General features: G+C 41.3%; 1 long non-coding RNA gene across 1 annotated transcript in view; it reads left to right on the forward strand.

Moving 5' to 3' along the window:
* The first annotated feature begins 10,280 nt into the window (after positions 1-10,280).
* The window catches only part of LOC148687355 (uncharacterized), a 209,294-nt gene continuing 206,452 nt past the window's right edge, over positions 10,281-13,122 (forward strand). The window contains exon 1 of the long non-coding RNA XR_015947755.1: positions 10,281-10,423. This is a non-coding gene — a long non-coding RNA (uncharacterized LOC148687355). The remainder of the gene's footprint in view (positions 10,424-13,122) is intronic.

Genomic DNA, 13,122 nt, shown 5'->3' on the forward strand with positions numbered 1-13,122 from the left:
CTTTAAACGTTCTCTAACTAAACATTTTTTTAATGGCATTTAGAGCTGACCCAAATGTTTTTTTGCTTAGCAGATTTATTGGACATCATATCTGTAAAGAGTCGCTTTCTGACATTAGCATGGCATCCTATTATGTTTGACATTTGTGGTGACCCAATTCCTTTAACAACCTGGCTGCAGGTATGAGGTGAACATGATTTGTACATTGTGATAGGTTGTGTGCAAATGATAGGGACAGTTGTTTTGAAGGCAGGGCTAGATGGAATGGTTCTGTGGGTTAGCTTTGTCTTGTGCTGAGGTCTTTTTGAATTCATTTGGAGAATATCTAATGGGAGAAACAGTGCATGCACAGTCTATTCTCACTGCAGTCTTAAACAGGGCTGGCCCAGGACATTTTGCCGCTTGAGGCAAAACAAAAGATAAGTTGCAGTCTCTTCTTCTCTGGCTATGTACCGTGATAGTTCAACAGTTAAAAAATGGTGCAATTCATATAAAAATGAATCTATCTTACAAATTTGATAGAAAAAATGAAGGTGGGCATTGTAATTTATTTTGTTCATATATTGTAGTGGCACTTTTGTTCTTTTTGTGCTTTTCTCTCATACTGTTTTTGTGAGAATATTAAAAGTCTTCAGAGAAGAGGAGGCCATTTAAAATAAATAAAAGAGAAGCAGTCTGTGTACTGAAAGAGACAATCTGTGTTTATTCCTTCTAAAGTAAATCACAATACAGTGGGCGAAAAAAACACACAGGTGCTCAATGCCTAATTGCCCAAGTGAAAACCATATATCATCTGTGAATAACTCCCAACAGAAAGCTGAAGATTCCTCCCTTTTATTATATTCAATCAGTTCTAACTTTTTATCCTTTTTATCCTTCATACAAAAATGCTGGGGGTGGGTGGGGTTTGAACAAAGCTTCACATGACTACAAATGATAAACCAATTGGCAAATCTCTTTTAGTTTGTGGAAAATAAATTTGCAGCCTGTTCATGTTTACTTGGTAATAAATCCAATTTAGTTTAATATGACTTCCCCCTAAGAAAATGTGCAAAGTGCTGAAGCCTTTCTTTGCAAACTTCAGGCCACAGAAACTTCTCCATGCCTCCCCAAAGCAAAATGAATGAATAGTCAACTAACCTTCAAACAATTTTAAGCCCAAATGAATGAGAACAGTGCAACCACACTACAGAGAGAAGTGTGTAATTTACAGACTGGAATGATAGTTTCTCCCCAGTCCGGCAGCAAAAGGAAAATGTATCCATTATGCATGCTCTGATGTGCACAGACCTTGATGCAAACAACTTCTCCATGAATATCAGGACCTATTTTACCTATTTTACACATGCAATGGTGTCATATATGGAACACTGCTACCAGATGTTAATGGAGAACCTCTTTCCTTGCTCAGATATCCCTGTGGGCATTACACCCACATGAAACTTGGATTGAAAGCCCTGTAACATCAGGAGGTGAAAATTCAAGGATACATATATGGAACTACTGGGAGGTATTCAACTAACTTTTTGTGGTGCTGTAAGTGTGGCTGTTTATGGCATGAAGACTCTCATAAAACAGAGTTGCCTGGCACACTGCCAGCAGAGTGAACACAGTTTGAGGTAAAAGTGAGTGCAATCACCCTTAGTCTGATTGACCAGCAACACAAGAGTGTTCTTTTTTATAATATTTTTATTAGAATCATAGAATCATAGAGTTGGAAGAGACCACGAGGGCCATCCAGTCCAACCCCCTGCCAAGCAGGAAACACCATCAAAGCATTCTTGACATATGCCTGTCAAGCCTCTGCTTAAAGACCTCCAAAGAAGGAGACTCCACCACACTCCTTGGTAGCAAATGCCACTGCCGAACAGCTCTTACTGTCAGGAAGTTCTTCCTAATGTTTAGGTGGAATCTTCTTTCTTGTAGTTTGAATCCATTGCTCCGTGTCCGCTTCTCTGGAGCAGCAGAAAACAATCTTTCTCCCTCATCCATATGACATCCTTTCATATATTTGAACATGGCTATCATATCACCCCTTAACCTTCTCTTCTCCAGGCTAAACATACCCAGCTCCCTAAGCCGTTCCTCATAAGGCATCATTTCCAGGCCTTTGACCATTTTGGTTGCCCTCTTCTGGACACGTTCCAGCTTGTCAGTATCCTTCTTGAACTGTGGTGCCCAGAACTGGACACAGTACTCCAGGTGAGGTCTGACCAGAGCAGAATACAGTGGTACTATTACTTCCCTTGATCTAGATGCTATACTCCTATTGATGCAGCCCAGAATTGCATTGGCTTTTTTAGCTGCTGCATCACACTGCTGACTCATGTCAAGTTTGTGGTCTACCAGGACTCCTAGATCCTTTTCACGTGTACTGCTCTCAAGCCAGGTGTCACCCATCCTGTATTTGTGCCTTTCATTTTTTTTGCCCAAGTGTAATACCTTACATTTCTCCTTGTTAAAATTCATCTTGTTTGCTTTGGCCCAGTTGTCTAATCTGTTAAGGTCATTTTGAAGTGTGATCCTGTCCTCTGGGGTATTAGCCACCCCTCCCAATTTGGTGTCGTCTGCAAACTTGCTCAGGATGCCCTCAAGCCCATCATCCAAGTCATTGATAAAGATGTTGAATAAGACTGGGCCCAAGACAGAACCCTGTGGCACCCCACTAGTGACTACTCTCCAGGATGAGGATTTTAAAGATTTTAAGTTATATTTAAAAAAACCCAGAGCATACTTGGTGGGGGGGGGGTGGGGGGAAGAGATGAAGAGAATGCTCTGTCACTCAAACATTCACTTTAGCACTATGTTGACTACAACCCATGTGCTTGAAATAATTGGAATATAGACCACAATCTTTCTGTATGGAGGATCATCCCAATATGGGGCCAATAGAGCCTTGTTTCTTTCCTCTCTGCACCTCAGCATTAAAGTCTACATATGAAGTAACTCAACAGTTCAAAAGGAAAGGCTGGGTAAATTAATAACTCTGGTACCCTACTTCCATGAATGGCAGGAATCGGAAACCTGTGACCCTTTACTGGAGTACATCTTCTATCACCCTTGATTGTTGGTCATGCAAATTGGGGCCGACCCATCCATATGCAGGCATTCTATCCTCAAAACTACTAGGATGTGTCTGCTTTGAAGTAGCTTCTAGAAAGTAAAAGCTTACAATGGAAAAGCTTTTGCAAAGTTAGCTATCTTTCAAATGCACTTTAGGATAATTTTTAAAATTTCTAATTATACACTGTGTTTTGATCACGCATCCTCCAGCAAATGCTATGTCTTAAAAATAGAAATGTAACATTAAACAGTGAATTCTGTTTTGCTGTAAAATATTGAGGTTAGTTCTTATTTTCATGTATCATTTTTATCAAATGTGCAAGCAGTAAGGGCGAAAATTAGCCCTTCTTTTGCTATTTAGGTATCTGGAAGCTGTTAAACTTTTCTGTAGAGGAATAATTAACAACAGACAAAATCTTTTGACTATGCAGAATTGTTTTACAATGCTTAAATGATAACAAAAGGAATCACATTTATTTTTATTTTAACATAATATGGTTAATCTGGGAGACTTGTTATAATTATATTTGAAACATAATATTTTAATGAAATTCTTATGTGTTTCAAGATAAGAAACCACTGAAATAAACTGAACCCACTTCTGAATAGGATTGTGCCATAAGTTGCTATCTACCCCAAATCTTCATGTTGGGGTGTACTACAATAAAGAATAAAAATAGTTCATGTATAGGGAGAGAAAAGCACACATTATTATTATTTCAATTTATTACCAGCACTTCACCATAATGACCCTGGTTAATGCTGTAATTCAAAATACAATATTAAAAACATTTGTTAAAGTACGATCAGGAGCATAGGATGGGTCTTAAAATTCTGCTTATTTCAGATGTTCTCATAATGTCAAATCTGACTTGAAATTTCAAGTATTCGGTATTGTGAAAATCCTGATGATTCATTCAAGTTTTTCTCACGGTATGACTACATTACAAACACCTAGAATTGACAGACCAAGATCAAGCAAAAAGGCTCACCACCAGTCAACAAAGCATATCTATTATATTCCATATGCAACAATTTTACAATTCACTTGTGTTTTTGTCCCCCCTCCCCCCCCCAAAAAACCCCTCTTAAGCTCTAATGTGAATTGGGGAGGCTGTGGTGGTACTTGGGGTCATAGTAGGAATGCTACAACAACAACATTTATTGCATTAAAACAAAAAACAAAAATATTTCTTCCAGTAGCACCTTAGAGACCAACTAAGTTTGTCATTGGTATGAGTTTTCGTGTGCATGCACACTTCTTCAGATACACTGAAACAGAAGTCACCAGATCCCCACATATAGTGAGAGGGTGGAGAGGGGCACCACTCAAAAGGGTGGTGGAAAACTGGACTGTTTATGGTTGCATTTGGTCTTACAGGAAGAATTTATGACTGTTTATGACTGCAAATTGGTCCCACAGGAGAAGCAATGGGTGAGATAGCTAAAGATAGCTCTATCATGTATAATGAGATAAGAATCCAATGTCTTTATTTAGACCAGGTTTCTCGGTGGTTTTAAGTTTGGTGATAAATTGCAGTTCAGCAACTTATCTTTCCAGTCTATTTCTGAAATTCTTTTTGTGATAAGACAGCTACTTTGAGATCTTGTATAGAATGTCCTGGGAGATTGAAGTGTTCTCCTACTGGTTTCTCTCTCTTGTGATTCCTGATGTCAGATTTATGTCCATTTATCCTTTGGCGTAGGGTTTGGCCTGTTTGTCCGATATAGAGAGCTGAAGGGCACTGTTGGCATTTGACTATTGCATTAGTCCTTATACTGTGGCACGGAGCAAGCTAACATTTAAACAAGATGGCATATGGCCTCAACCCCTGAGTGCTATTCTGATACCACCTGTCACATCTTTTGCACCCATCTTTTACTCCCTTCAGTTTCCAAATTGTACCTTAAGGTTCAGTTTTGCTGCTTGGACAAAACAATGAAGGCAGCGAAAAGGAAATGCCCAGTTGTCATCTATTCACTAACGTGTCTTTCCAGTATATAAGATCTTCACTAGGGAGCAGGTATTACAGTGGTTATGAATTATCTGTATTCACAGCTCTGAATAGTGTGGGTCGGATAACACTTCCTCATTTGCTTTGAACACTGCTATGGCATCATTGGTAGAATGCCCCATGTTCAATCACTGACCTTTCCAGTTAGGTCTGGGAATATCCCCTATTTGAAACCTTAGAGAGTTGATGCCTATCAGTGAGTGTAGGCAACACTGAGCTAGACTGATCTGTCTCTGAACAGATTCTTATATTCTTTTCCCTGTTACCGCTGGAACTGGGGGGAGAGTTGTGAGGACAGGAAGTTATTATCTGGCTCTGATTACAATCCAGGATGGGAAAAGAGCTATCAGAAGACGGATAGTTTACTTCAGAATACTAGGATATTTTATGAGCACACCAAGTTCATAATAGAAACCACGACATTATGAAGTTTGGTGACAGACTGATGAAAGTGCATTCATGTTTGCTGCTACTCTCTGCCTGCCACCTTCACATAAAAGTGCTATTCCTGCAATATAGTAAAGGATAAAGCCCACCCAACTCAAAGATCAATACCAAATAGCAAGAGAGAGAATCAAATTCAGATGAAACTCGCTACTTCCGTGTTGAATTTACTCCTTTAAAAAGGCACTTTTTTAAAAAGAAAGAAAATAGATTTAGTTACAATATAACAATAAAAAACCCAGTAAGAATGATCAAGCACAAGCAAATGTAACAGCAGCAGCAAGGGAACAAAACAGTAGAAATTCCTTGAATGTCACCCTTTAGCAACTTGCATGCTTTCTGTACATCTAGAGATTTGATTGAATTGCACAGAGTTCTGGCTTTTGAGGTAGTGCAGCACTATTTGGGACCAACCCTGTTGACTATAAGTGTCTTTTAATTGATTCAGCGTTCCTTAACTGAAAAAATAAATAGTTCTAAAGTTTGCATTGCAATCCTAGTTCTTGGCTATGTCACCTACACAAAAGAATTTTCTTCACATTGTTTGAGAGCTATTGAATTATTTGCTCACTCTTTTAGACATGCTGCCAGAGCTGCCAATACTTTCCCACCATTCTTTGTGAATGTGAATTGCTGTAGTATATTTTCCTTCCCTTTCCTTTCTTCCTCCTGTTCTGAAAAGGACAGTTGGTGGTCAAATATAGACATGGCTTTAGCAGCCTGCTGGTAACGTTAGTCTGAGGTCTTTCTGAGAAATGTGTGATGCCTCCAGATCAAAATTAAGGGGATGAACTCCTGATTTTGTGAAAGTTAATAGACTTTTCTGTGACTTTCCCCACAGACGAAGACAGCTTTACACATTTGAAGGGCAATTAGGAAAAAAAAAGCTCAAAATTTCAATACTTTCAGCTCACCTCTTCAAGCCTGGCATTAGAAATGCAAATCCCAGCTGTCTTAAGTGTTCAAAGGGCTTGAGCGGGGGGGGGGGAGAGGGTGTTTTTGTATTATCAAATAAATAAAAAAGGGTTTTGTGAGGAGGGGAAAGAGGATGGGTCTGCCAAGGCTTTTGTGTTGGGGAAAGACGCGCCAAAAGCCATTCGGAGGTTCTGCAACGTAATGACCCCATCGTTCCGTGTAAATAGCAATGACTTCAGCACTGTAAATACGCAGCACCAATAAAAGAATAAAATGCAGAGCTGCGTAGCGTCTCTGAAGTAGTCTGCTCCGGCCACTGTGACAGGTTTATATTCTAGAGCAATATTAAATCTTTGTGAGATGAATGCAAATCTGTACAAAGGCAGCTGAGATCTTAAACCAAGGCTACATTCAGGGTTAAGTCCTTGGCAGGAACTGGGATTTGTGTTTGGGGGGAAATGAGATAGAAAAATGGCCCTGAATCCTTCATTTAAAGATCTCTGAGTGTACCTTCAGATGAAATTTTGGGATATTATGCAGCATTGACATATCCATGCAGAACTTTTACATGTAAAATTTCACATTTACATATACAGATGATACTGGATCCCATTCCTTATCTGACACTCAATAAAACAGGCCAGGGCAATAATTGTATGCAGGAGGTCCTAGATTCAATCCCTGGTGTCTGCAGGCAAGGCTGGAATGGATGAGACTCCTGTCTGAAATCCTGGAGAGGCCATGCCAGCCAGTGAAGTAGGCGGACTAAATGGTCTGGTCTGGTATAAGTCTGCTTCCTTTGTTCCTAATGCCTGTGTACATCAAAACATGCAATTTTGTCTGTGTATGCCAAACCCTGGAATGAAATAATACTTTCTTCTGAATATATTACATCTTCTATTTGGGTATATTTCCTGTCTTATTGTGATTTTTTTCTCAACAATTCTTTTATTTGCAATTTGCAATCGGACACCTTTGCCCCATTTTTACAAGCTGAGGATTAGAAGAAAAAAAAGTTCAAGTGATGTAAAGCTAATTGCCCAAACTTTTTATCTTTTAGCGTACCTTGCCTTCCCCCTTTCAAGCAGATAAAGATGCTGGCCTGGATTGACTCAATGTATCACTTATGTTCTTTTTTTTTATGGTTAGCTTGTCACTGTAGATTTGTGCTGTATCACTCACTGACACAATGTAAAATAAAGTTAGGAATGAAGTAATAAGATTTGGGAACTGTCAGCCCCACTCAGACTTTCAACATTTTCATTGGCAGATGAATCAGAACATTGTTCATTTTATCCCCTTAGAACAGAACAGACAAAAAAGTTAGAAAAATGTATGACATTTCAAGCATATATCTCAACTAGGGAGAGTTCTGTAAAACCAGAAGTGTAGAAAATATCATGGGGGGGAAACATGTAGTTCCTCCCTTTACCTCAGGGCAAGTCTGTTTGGGGGGGGGGTGTCACATGATATGCTAATCTTTATTTTAATTTTGCCCTGTGGCAGCTAGAGGGCAGTAGCAATTCAAATTAAACTGCACACAAATGTTCTTCAAACTATAGACATCCAGCCAGGCTAACAAAAATGTCTCTTATGATGTCAGCTTTAATTAACTTAAGATTCTTGGCTAAAGCACCTCCCCACAAGCTCCAATTAATAGCCCATTCTGAAAGCAAGTGCGTTCCTGTCCACCTTCCAGTCTAGGATTTATAAACCTTGCTTAGAGTATAAGCGGTTTTCAGAGTGGTCACATTAGCTCATTGGAGACAAAAAAAGAGAGCTAACCATTTCCCAAGATATCTGTCCAGATACTGAAGCGTAGTTTCCAACCAGCTTGTATGCCCAGAAGGTAAAGCAACAGGAATTGCAATGTTGTTGTGACTTACATTCAATATGCCTTCCAGAATTTTTGAGCTTTTCTCAATATATTTGTTAGCTCAGTGAGAGAATAAGAGCTTTATAAGAAGTAAAAATAAAAAAAATTCCTTCAGTAGCACCTTAAAGACCAACTAAGTTTTTATTTTGGTATGAGCTTTCGTGTGCATGCACACGAAAGCTCATACCAAAATAAAAACTTAGTTGGTCTTTAAGGTGCTACTGAAGGAATTTTTTTATTTTTGCTTCGATCCAGACCAACACGGCTACCTACCTGTAACCAGCTTTATAAGAAGATGCTATACATCCAATATAGGGGATCTCAAGATCCATTGAATATTAATTTGAATTTCCAGTAACTGCAGCTGAATAATCCTACATCTACATTCCAATCCAGCTAATTTATGTTCTTGGAGCCAACCTGTCCAAAGAAACTGTACAAAATACAGTGGAGCTCTTTTGCCCTCCATTTAGCTCACACAGAAAAGAAATAATGCAAAAAAAGAGAAGAGGAAGAAAAACTGTTGGCATGTAAGTAGGTTAGCCATTAGATTCATTTGACAGATACACATATTTACTGAGGCCACATTTTGGTATTGTCAGCATCATTCATACTATTGGAGGTCCTAATATAGATGTTCCTAGTGCTGGCTTGCCAGACTAAAAAACATGGTACAAGCTGCAGATGAATTCCATTTAAAAAATGTAGCTAGGCATTTATATTTTGCATATTTGGTATCTCTGTATATGAATTTGATAAGGGAAAGAATTAAAGCACGTTGTAGCTCCACTGGCTTTAAATGGTTGTGTGAGCATTCATGTGAATAACATGCAAGCCATGCCTCTCAAGCACATTGCCCCAGCATGTATCTGGCACCGATTTCCCCCTCCTTTCCCCTTTCCATAACTGTCCCATATGTCAACTACATTGTGTCACTCCTTGAGGCCTGAATAACACGAGAAACTGCCTTACATTGGTCACTCTAGGTCCATATTGCCCATAATAGCTGAGAGTGGTTTTCCAGGGTTTCAGATGTTCCTAGTGCCACTTAGAGATGCCAGGGATTGAATTTGGGACATTAGATGTTCTACTGCTGTTGTTTACTGGAACTTCCTTTGATTACAAATAAATAGGCATTTGGGTGTGTACATGTCCACACATGTGTGGTGTAGATGTCTCAAAGAGCAGGGTATAGATAGCAATAGTAAGACTGTGCACAAGTTCCCCAGAGCCAATCTGGGACCCAACTCAAGCTCCAATCTGACCCAGGATGATCCACATTCAACCTGACCTGGATCTGAGCCCTGGAGCAAATTGGGAGCAGCACCTGTCAGGGGGAACCTGTCAGGGGGAGTTATGAATCAATATATAATACTTATAATGATAACCAGAGATTTAAACATTAATCTGTGTCCCCTTCTCCTTATTCTCTCCCTTCCTCAACACATGTTTAATGAAGGCTGATATCAACCTGATTTGGGCCAATTTGGTTCGAAATCTAGGCTTTGGACAGATGGTTGTACAGCCCTAAGCAGTAGCCACTGGGAAAGGGAATCTCCTCCCTTTATGTACCCCACTGTAAAACACTTACCCTCACCTGGCTGATCCACCCACAGAGCTGTTCCAGAGCATGGGAACAGTTTATGTATATTTGACAGGTTACCCCTTCAGACCTTCCTCCAAATGTGGGTTGCATGAGGAAGAGACTGCCATAGACCCATATGAGAATATGTGGCCCTCCTGCTTCTTTCCACATTATGTCAATAAAATGGGGAGAAATGCCTGAAAGGGTTAAGGCAGGGGTTTTCAACCAGTGTGCCATGGTCAGGTGTGCCACGAACAACACTGGCCTCTGTCCCTCTTTCCTTTCCTCCCTCCTCCCTCTCTGCCTCCCAAAGGTTTGCACGGCTGTTTGTTTGTTTGTTTTGCAGCAGCCTTGGCTACAAGCTCCACAGGCGAATGGTGCCTCTGGGGCTGGCCAGGTGGTGCTGGTTGCCAGGAGCTGATGTGGCCTTAGAATAAGCAAGCAAATGGGTGAGGGAACCCACCCAGCCAGTCCACCAGCCCTTGCTGTTGGGAACAGGTGACAAATGGGAGGCCAGGCAGGTAGGTGCAGTGCTGGCCTTTCTTCTGCTTGCTGTGTGCAATGCCTGCCTGGGAGCTGAGTGCCCGGTGCCAAAGGGAGCCTTCCTGCCATGCAGGCCCGGCAGCGCCTGCTGCTGCCACTGCTGCCTCCCTTTGGCCAGCCTTTGACAGGCTGCTAAGTCTGGGGGCATCCTCTTTCTAGGCCCCTGGGGGGCAGCTCGAGGAGGCATCTCTCTTTGAGGTGCTGGTGGGGGGGGAATCTCAGAGACCAGTGGTGGTGGCAGCTGCTGCCCAAAGGAGAGGGGAGAGGAAAGGAGGCTAAGGGAACACTCCACAAGGGTGCTTGAAAACGGGTGACATAACTGGACACCTGAGGCTCAGAGCACATTTATTTCCCCACAGGAGAGCCGCAGAAAGAATGTAGTTGGCCAAGGGAGCCATTGACTGGAAAAGGTTGAAAACCTTTGGGTTAAGGTGTCTCTATATTTTGAAGGCCATGGGACCAGAAATGATCAAAGAGCCCGTGGCTGCTTGTTTATTTCCTGGCTTGCTTCTATAGAGTGAAACTGCCAGATGGGCCTTGATGGATGAAGACTGTTGGGAGTGGTTTGCTTATTAACTGGCACTTTATACATTACACCTGTGTTCCATAGACTGCATTGGGGTTGCCAATTGATTTTGGAGTGAGCATAAAGGACTTTATTTTGACCTGACATCACTCATGCAGCTTAGTTCCTGGCAAGTTTGCAGAACACCTCTCATCTTGTTATCCAATGCTAGCTACCTTGTCCAAAATGGTTTACATGCATTCCTGTCCTTCCAGTTTAAATAGAGACTCAGGGAGGATATTTTTATTGATGGAATCTTACTCACGAAAAAGCATTTTGTCCTTCAGAAAAAGCACAGCCTCTAACAAATGATTTTGCAACATTCAGCAGAGCACTTAAAATTTATTTTAAGCATGAAGATGCATCTCCAAATCTAATTACATTGCTGAGAATAATGAGGTAATATTAAAACAGGGAAGTCCTTGTGCTATTATTACGTACTTAAGTTATTTATTTGCCGATAAACAGTAACAATAATCCATTGTTCCATGTCTTGAACTGGAGAGCTCTGGAATGTAAGAGAAACATAGAAGCAAGTGAAATTCCTGAACACCATGTATCCATATTTTGGCAACCAATTTTTGCTCCCACACTCACAAATATGATTCATGAGGCAAAATGTGGAGTGGTGAATTATAGGTATTAATATAACAACTTGGAGGAACTGCAACCCAATGAGATGAATTCATGAACTGTGAGGAGTTGATGATTCGGGATACATTCAGATGTGGGGATTACTGTGTTAGTTTTCCATGTTATAATGCTCTCCCAGTTTCTAACATTCCTTTAAAGCTACATTCTTTGTTGCATTATGGAATAGTGGCTTTTTGATCGATATACTGCTGTGTCACACTAAATTTCATTCACACCAGTGGGCATGGTATGACATAACAGTGGATGTCATTAGCCATGTTGCCACCCTTCATACAGACGTGCTTCCGTTCTCCCATGATTCATCTTTGAAAACGCTGGGAAAGAAGCACCACTCCAGAAACCTGAGGATGTGATGCAGCCAAAGGCTGTGGCTTCCAAAGTAAGGGTGGGGAGGAAATGATTCCCTCTTTGCTAGGTGTCACAGAGCACGTTGTCACACTGTTCAAAGTTGGAGTTAACTCTTTATTAGCAAAACACAATCTTCACAAACTTGGCTGAGTATCAGGCCTAATGAGCACAGCAGCTCATCCCTGGTACTCGTAGGTATTACCCCAAGAATCAATTGCCGAGATTAAAAGTCCTTGCCTCCCCACAGGTAGCTAAGTCCCCTCCACCCCAGGGCTTTCCCCCAAGCAATTGGAGACTGCACATGCATGCAGCCTGTCTTTGTTCTGCCCATTTCAGCCATCTTTGGTTCTGGAAGACAGGGGGAAGGGGAGCTTATCCCAGCAGGAGGGGAAGACCCCCATGACTCTTCACCAGCCTGACTCATCTCTGTCTCTTAGCCTCACAATCCACTCATTCACCTGCTTCTGCCTCTGATTCTTGATTTCTCTCTGGCACATACTTTACCCAGCTCATCAAGCCCTGTTAACTCTTCAGCTTCTAATAACTCCTCTAATAACGCCGTCTTTTCCCTCTGCTCCCTCTGACCACTCATCGTTGTCCTGCCACAACTCCCTGGGCTCTGAGACAACTTCCTTGGTGGTTCCCCAGCTGGTTCCATTCCTCTGCATCCAGCCAGTCATGACACTAAGTGAGCCTTGGGTTTGAACCCAACACATGCACCCAGGCCCTGCTGTCTAGCACTCACCCAAATCTTGCATGATAGTCCCAGATTATCCCCAGGCCAGATGCATGAATGAGGAGATATATAGATATATTCCTCCTCACTTTCCTTACCTGCCCAGACTCACAACCCCAATGGGCAACCAAACCACAACATTTCCAGATGCTACAATAATTCAAGGAGTAGATGAAAAATGAGGCAACATAAAATCAATCAGTCACAGCTCCCCCTCCCTCCACAATCCCATCACTTAGGGTACAACTCTCAAGTTATCTTTGCAGAAGGGGAGGGGGCGAGGGTAACTGCACCTCTACTATACAAGAGGGAATAATGCCTACAGTTTATTTCCATTGTTAGCATAAATTGTTATCTCAGCTCTGGCTTTCTGAAATT

Source organism: Zootoca vivipara, chromosome Z1, assembly GCF_965207765.1.
Source record: "Zootoca vivipara chromosome Z1, rZooViv2.hap1.1, whole genome shotgun sequence".
NCBI classification, from domain to species: Eukaryota; Metazoa; Chordata; class Lepidosauria; order Squamata; family Lacertidae; genus Zootoca; species Zootoca vivipara.